The sequence below is a fragment of the Uranotaenia lowii genome, chromosome 2 (assembly GCF_029784155.1).
Source record: "Uranotaenia lowii strain MFRU-FL chromosome 2, ASM2978415v1, whole genome shotgun sequence".
NCBI classification, from domain to species: Eukaryota; Metazoa; Arthropoda; class Insecta; order Diptera; family Culicidae; genus Uranotaenia; species Uranotaenia lowii.
In genome coordinates, this window is record NC_073692.1 from 16,445,118 (window position 1) to 16,453,529 (window position 8,412).

Below are 8,412 nucleotides of genomic sequence, written 5' to 3' on the forward strand. Positions count from 1 at the left end.
TGTGTATAGATTTTTATAACAGGATATTTAAGTCGGAAACATGCTCTGTTACAGCGTATTCAAGTGTTCATCATCAAACATGTTGAAACTTTCATATACTCACGTTAAATTTTAGGATTCTGATAAACGTAAAGAAAAATTTAACGACACTTATCAGGAAAAAGTGATAAATCGGACTAATGTTAACCCTTAAGTGGGTGGCCAGTATAGTGGGTGGCCAGTATACTGACTAAACTTTCCGCAACCGCCCCTTTTCAAAGACATCACTCATCTTTATCTGTGGTCATAAATCAACCCTCTTAAAAAGCAGAAGCCTTTTACCCTTTTTAACAACCCAAGCGAGATCTTCTTTTCTATCATCATCGTCGTCCTCGGCTAGTCGTCGTCGTGGTCGTCATTATTTGTTGCAGCAAGAAGATGGAGAAAAAAAAATTACAGCATCATCACCAGCATCATTATCTGGAGCCCAGATTATAGTCGAAGTCTTAAAGGGTCGGAACCATCCCAAAAGAGTGGGAACCGAATAGGTAGAGGTATGTATAGTAGTTCAAAAAGGTTCGCCTTTTGGCCATTCCCGGTCGTTAACAGGAAGAAAGCTTAAAATGAGTTTCTCGCTCTTAAGTCGGCAACGATGGGATGGGATGTGAAATATCGATTTTTTTCCTCCACCTTTTCCCCAAGTCCTTGAACAGAAAAAAAACGGGATAAAAAAACCCTCCATCGCTGGAAGTTCCATTGGTTTTCGCAAAAAGATCCTTGACGATGACGCAGACGACGACAACGACGCCGAGAAAGAGAAATACCAGAAAAAAGGAAAAGGATCCCACAGACTTTTTCAAGCAGAAAAATTCCTTGCTGCTGCTGATGCTGCACGTCGTCATTGAACAGAACACGTTAAATCCCACCCACTTACTTCCGCTTGGTTTGGGTTGGGTGGATTTTTTGCGCTCGCTACTCATCAAGTACCTACCAAAAACAACGCTCGATGGGGTTCTTTCTTCCAGAAATGAGAATCATTTTTCTTCCTTCTTTCCTTAGATGAGAAGTTTCCCATTCATTCGACGCCGGGTTTCGTTTCGGGTCTGGGAGGTAAAATGTTTTCTTTTGAAAATGTAAATTGCTTCCCTTTTTCTTCATAGCTTGGGGATTTTCTTATTTACCCGGTTCAAGTGGGGTGAGGAGGGCGTTTGTTGTCACGTTCCCTTCTTGGATTGGAATATATTCTGAAATATCTCATTATCATTTTATTTGTTTATCTGAATTAATTAATTGTAGAGAACGTTTTCGACATTCTCCTCAACCTCTTTTTTTCAATTCTAAACCGCTAGAAATAAGCAAAGACTGTAAATAAGTTTTTTTTTTAAATTCTGTTAAATCCCAATTTTACAACTTGTCGAAAATGAAAAAAAAATGTCAAAATTTCTAAAAATGGTCAAACTGGCAGAGCAAAACTCAAAAAAAAAATGCCAAAATTGTCAAAATTGTCAAAATTTTCAAAATTGTTAAAGTGTCAAAATTGTCAAAATTGTCAAAATTATCAAAATAGTAAAATTTGTCAAAATTGTCAAAATTGTAAAAATTATCAAATTTGTACAAAATTGTGGAAATTATCAAAATTGAAAAAAATGTAAAAATTATCCAAACTATCAAAATTGAAAAACATTGTCAAAATTGTAAAGTTGTCAAAACTGTTAAAAAGGTCAAAACTGTCAAAATCTTGTAATCAATATTGTAAAAATTGTAAAATTTGTAAAATTGTCGCAATAGTCAAAATTGTTAAAATTGTCAAAATTGTTCAAATTGTCAAGTGTCAAAAGTGTCAAAATTTTTAAAAATTTATAAATATTCAAAATTATCAAAATTGTCAAAATAGTCAAAACTGTAAAATGGTCAAAACAGTAAAAATTGTCAAAATTGTCAGAACTGCTAAGATTGTCAAATTGTCAAAATCGTAAAATCGTAATAATTGTCAAATTTGTCGAAATTGTGAAAGTGGTAAAAATGGTTCAAAATTGTCAAATTTTCAAAATTTTTGAATTGTCGAAAGTTGTCGAAATTTGAAAAATTGTCAGTTAAAAATGTCGAAATAGTCAAAATCGTCAATTGTTGAAAATGTCAAAATTGCCTAAATTGTCGAAAGTTGTCAAAATTGTCAAAATTGTCAAAATTGTCAAAATTGTCAAAATTGTCAAAATTGTAAAAATTGTCTAAATTGTCAAAATTGTCGAAACTTCCAAAAGTGTCAAAATTGTTAAAAATGTGAAAATTGACAAAAATGACAAAAATAACAAAAATGACAAATCGAAAAAAATGACAAAAATGACAAAAATGACAAAAATGACAAAAATGACAAAAATGACAAAAATGACAAAAATGACAAAAATGACAAAAATGACAAAAATGACAAAAATGACAAAAATGACAAAAATGACAAAAATGACAAAAATGACAAAAATGACCAAAATGACAAAAATGACAAAAATGACAAAAATGACAAAAGTGACAAAAGTGACAAAAATGACAAAAATGACAAAAATTACAAAAATGACTAAATATAACAAAATTCTTAAATGACAAAAATGACAAAAATGACAAAAATGACAAAAATGACAAAAATGACAAAAATGACAAATGACAAAAATGACAAAAATGACAAAAATAACAAAAATGACAAAAATGACAAAAATGACAAAAATGACAAAAATGACAAAAATGACAAAAATGACAAAAATGACAAAAATGACAAAAATGACATAAATGACAAAAATGACAAAAATGACAAAAATGACAAAAATGACAAAAATGACAAAAATGACAAAAATGACAAAAATGACAAAAATGACAAAAATGACAAAAATGACAAAAATGACAAAAATGACAAAAATGACAAAAATGACAAAAATGACAAAAAATGACAAAAATGACAAAAATGACAAAAATGACAAAAAATGACAAAAATGACAAAAATGACAAAAATTACAAAAATGGCAAAAATGGCAAAAATGACAATAATAATGAAAATGACAAAAACTGTGTAATTGTGTTTTATTTACATTCATAACTTTAATGGTTTTTGAGCTATTCTGGAGCCAGTTTTAAAAGCAATCAATAATTTTTCAATTCAATTTTTGACTTTCTTTATAAAGTCATTTTTAAGCTGTTTCCAGTCATTTTCCAATTCTGTTGAGTTATTTAAAAATCACTCATTAGTTATACTAAAACTTCTCAAACACAAAAAAAAAATTCCTTAAAGTATGCCAAAATAACATTACAAAAATTTGTATAGCAACTACGAAAAAATTACTCTTGCGGTTAAAGTTAAATTCAAGTTTTTACAAAAACCTTCATTTGGAAAGCATTCCAGCACGTCCCTCCAAATTTAACGCGTAACCGAACACCAAAAAGATTCGACTTTTCAGTTTCTTTGAGGTCTTTTCAAAATGTTCGCGTTCTGTTAGAGTTTGAACTTCCTCCCTCCCTAAAAAATGAAGCAAATTGGGAAGAAGTTGAAAAGAAGTCTTCCTCTTTCCTCCAGGCTTTTTAATTTCCAGGAAAAAGTTCCGCTGCCTTCCGGTTGAAAATAGCTCCGCATAAAAGCCAATTTCTTTCGTCGGTTTCTCGAGTTTCTAGCTAGGAAGCATGTTGATGACGACAACTAGGATGAAAAATAAGAGGCGCCTGATGATGATGATGTGTGCGTTTGTTGTTGTGGTGTTGCTGTTGGTTAAACATGCCTCCGCCATTCAATTCCTCTGCTCTGCTCTGCTCGGTCGGGCGCCAGAAAGAACTTGATCCTGGTGGGGGTGGAGTGGAGTGTGATTCTTTTACTTCTGAGCTGAGTAGGGGAGAGTGGGGAGAAGGAGAATCGGGTGCGTATCCTTTTCTTTGTTGTACCATTATTGGTGGGTTTACTGCTGAAAGCCAGAGGCTGCGGCAAGGCGAAGGAATTTTCCCTTTTATCAAATTATGCAAATCAAGCCGGGGAACCGTCTTATGGTCTTGGTCTAAACGTAGAAAGTCTTCGGTTCTCCTTTTGAGCCTCTGAGATATTTTGACGACGACGTCGCCTGGTGTGGGTGGTGTCGTGGAAAAGTTTCTTGTAGGTATTTTTTTTGTTGCTTCTCCTTGGTTGTTCTCTGCTTCCAAATCGCAAGCTGTGCTGTGCGTGTACATAAATTTCCCTCCCCTCCCGCATTTTCTTCGACGTGGCGCCTCAAGGTGGAGGAGTCTGATGCCAAACCGAACGTGATGCTGAGTTTTCTTTTCTACCAAGGCAATTTATTTTTCGATGACTTAGGTGGGTGGCAGCTTGGAGATGAGTATGATGCTGCTGCTGTTGCTGAGAAAGGTTGATAGGATTAATTAGCATACTCGAATGAAAAATGTGTTCTTAAGTGCGTGTCGAGTAATGCTAGGAGTTTTTGGAGAAATTGGATTAAAGTGGGATCAAAGCAAAAAATATATCTATAGTTTTAACTTATCTTCACATGAGCGCCGGGGAAGGATCTTATGGTTCATTACTAAAGATTTAATAAAATATCGTTTTTGTATATGTGGTCTCCAACAACTTAACAATTTTTTTTAAACTGTGTGCTGCGAATCCTCGTTTAGATCATATTTGAAGAAATAATTGATTCGGTAAACATCAAATTTCAAATGACGCCTTAGAGCCAAAGGGCTATAACTGAAAAAAATGATGAATTTTCAGTTAATAATGCCAAATTTGAATCCATTTTCTTGATCATGCATGCATGCATAAAAAATTGCACGAAAGTCCTCCTCCTTCCTTCCTATCTCTTCATTATTGGGAGGAAGAAGGGGCTTCAAACTTTTCTCGAATACAGACACTACCCAATGCAAAATTTGGTTCCACTTGCTTTATTATTTCTCGGGATATGCATCAATAGTATGAAATCCCTTTTCGCCATTCTTACTCCTCACGAGGAAGGCAGGTACTCTCCAAATAATCATGGATACATTTCTCGTATCCAAAAACCCTACCGTGCCAAATTTGATTCCTTTCGCTTGATGAGTTCTCTAGTAACGCAAAAAAAAAAAATGTATTAAAACCCCTTTCTCTCTCCTTTCTATCTCTGCACTGGAAAAAGGAAGGGGTCTCTAACTATCATAGATACATCGTATCTAAATACCTCTCCATGCCGAATTTAAGCTATCATAGAGAACAATAGTTGAAAAACAAATTTAGAGATTAGGTTTAACTCATAAACTTTGCATTGTTATTTGTTGATTTTTGGTTTGGTGGCCCACAATTCCCACATTTTTTTAAAATAAAAATAAAATTAACGGTTAGAATTTGGTGGAGTAAAGTTATTAAAAATAAATTTTATTGCCAAACGATACATAAGAAACGTAGAAAACACACAAAAGTAGAATAGGTTTTATAACGTTTGCAAGGAGTTTTATAAGTGATATGATAAGTGATACCGTTTACTAAAGCTTAGTTCTTTTAGAAATGGGACACTTTCTTTTGCTAATATCTCATTTATTAGTAATCGCACATTCAAAATTTTGACAGCATTTTGTTGCCTGTTGAAAGTACTATCAGACCTATTTTTTTTTTTAATTTGCGCGTTTCTGAGATATTTACAATGCAAGAGAAAAAGAAAAATACTTTGCACAGGTTCCTTTAAAATCCACCTTTTTTAAATTGATAGCTGACAAAACCGTTGATTATTCAAAGAATTACTGTGTAAGAGTAGTGGAAAAGTATGCAAACACTGTCAAAAATGTCCACTGAGTTCAAATCAAGCATTGGAGAGATGCACATCATCGGCAATTACGGTTTGGGGTCATCAGGGCAGTCAAGGTTCATACTAGAATTTTTAATTTTTCATAAGCGAAAAACTTAGTGTACATCGCTGAAATGTTCAAAAAAATTTCTTCGATGTTGCCTAGTTATGAGCCATTCAAATTTAACCTCAAACAATAAGTTTTTGCTTGTTCCAGAGCTCATAAGCTGTATAACCGGTACCGAGGCTCTGAGACAGATGATTTCTGATGGACGACCAAATTTATGAAAAACCATATTTCAAATAAATTCCAGCGCTTGAATCCTTCAACACGTCTGCTCTTGGCAAGGTCCCAAGCAAATTAAAGTTGGTATTTGTTGGTTGTTTTATATAAAATATAATGATTTGCCAAAATTCTGCTCCTGTGGAAAAGTATCAAAATTTAAAAAACGAAAGCTTTGGTTTTCGCTGTTTTTAAAAGCCAAAAAAAGAGTAACCTTGTTTATACGCTTCGCAACCTATGATCTATACTAACCGATTATTATTTAGGTTCAATCTCATGATGGTTTTACTTCGTAATTGACAGATTTTTCCAGCAGAAATTCCATTTGATAAGCTTTTAAATGGCTCAAAAATAATCGAGTTTTGTTAATTTTGAAACAGCTGTATCCTCTAAATTGCCCTTAGTTATTTCAAAAAGAGAAGTATTGGACAAAAAACTAATAGAAATTGAAGGAGGATGATGCAGTCATCTTAAAAATTAGATTAGACGAAGTCTGAGTTGGAAAAAACTTATCAATATCATGACTGAAAAAGTGTGCCCCGGCCGATGGACGATACCATGAATAAAGTCGACATTTTGCACACAAAAACTGATAAATAATTTTTTTGAAATTTGTTCATGAATTATCATAAGATTACCTTTATTTCCTTCATAGAAAGTATTTTGATCAAAAGAATAGTTTTTGAGATACACGCATTCGTAACTGTCCCATTTCTAAATGCACTAAGATTTTTTTAATATGTATTGAATAAAAACCTATCCACAACTTATCTCCAGGATAGCTACGAGCGTCTTATAAAGTCAATCTGTGGAACAGCCATAAATTTTTCTGATTGCTTTTTTATTTGACTCTTTGTGCAAGCTGTAAAACATTAACCATTTGAAAAAGTCATGAAACACATGCATACAAACTTGTTTTGATCTATAAAAGCCTTTTTAAGTTGTCAACAATAATTTGTTTTTCGATAGTAAAAGGAGAAATAATTGTTTTCGCATTTACCGAGAACAACAACGGAAGAAATTGACCTCATCGCCCTTCAGAAAAAGGAATGGAATGCTTCAGGATTAATTATCCACTGGCAGTGTACAATAGACTGAGTCGATTTGGGGTTATTTTTGAATTTCTTAAACCCTGGGGTCTGAACAGCTTCGTTTTGGTTCAAAACTCAATCATAATTTTTTACAGAATTTTTAAGTAACTGTCACATGAGTAAATTTGAACTTTTATGTTTATAGCTTAGCTTAGTTGACTACTCATATCCACCTAAAATCATAGAACCTGAAGTGCTGATATGATCATTCATTTAAAACTTCAGATAACATATTTGACTAGACTTTGCTAAACTCACGCACTTCAAATCCTATGATCGCTGGCGTGGCTAAGCAGAACAAGTTCTACCTCGCCAATGGTTGCTACTCCGTGATTGATCGAGGCCATCAGTTTTGTACAAGGGCCAAAAGAATGGTGCTTGGGACTAGCAGTTCATTCACAATGCACAAAACTCATGCTCTCCCTTTGAAAATGATCAATAACGGCGCCGGCCACGTCCTAGTAATCAATGAGGAATGAAGGAAGGATTGTTAGTAGGATACTTCATAGGATCAATCAACAACCTTTTGTCCCTGTATATTCCAAAGACTGATTTTGAAAACTTCAGAAACAAAGGTAAGTCTTTATCACCAACTATAGAAACCGTCTATACGTCTGCGAATCTATATTTCAATATCCAAGGAAAGGGTTGTGTTAGTAGGGGAAAGGTTATAGATCAGGTTCCATTTTGGTGAATGGTGCGATCGAGTTTTCCTACACCTCCTATGCTCCTAGATTTTTCTTAAGGAAACTCCTATTTCTAACTTTGAGGCAGTGAAAAAAGATTAATAGTAAAGTATAAAGAATGTAAAAATTTTCTTTCAACTTACATGTTTCCTAATTCTTATTCCTGATACACAAATGTGTTACCAAAAACGACCTTTCAGAGTAAAAACACTTCCATCAAACCTCGAAGAATATTAATAAAGAGATATTTAAAGAATTAATTGCTTTCTGCTATTGAAATGACTATCCTTTTCGTTCAATTTTATTTTTTAACTTGTTATGTAGGTTGTTCTAACTGAATAACATCGTTTTTGGAAACTCATAAGTGGAATTCTATTCTTTGCCTCATATTGATTTCACGTTTGCACGAAGAAAATAAATCAAACAAATAAGTTGGCTATTCAATGTATACAATTGAGATATTCACTCTCAAGTAGCGGATTAAGTTATGCTTGAAAAAGTCAAATGAAAATATTCAACCGAAAAACTCTAGGTTGGTATAAAAAACATAACAAGACAATTGGCATGATTTTATATGTAGTAATTGTGATACAGTAGGTACA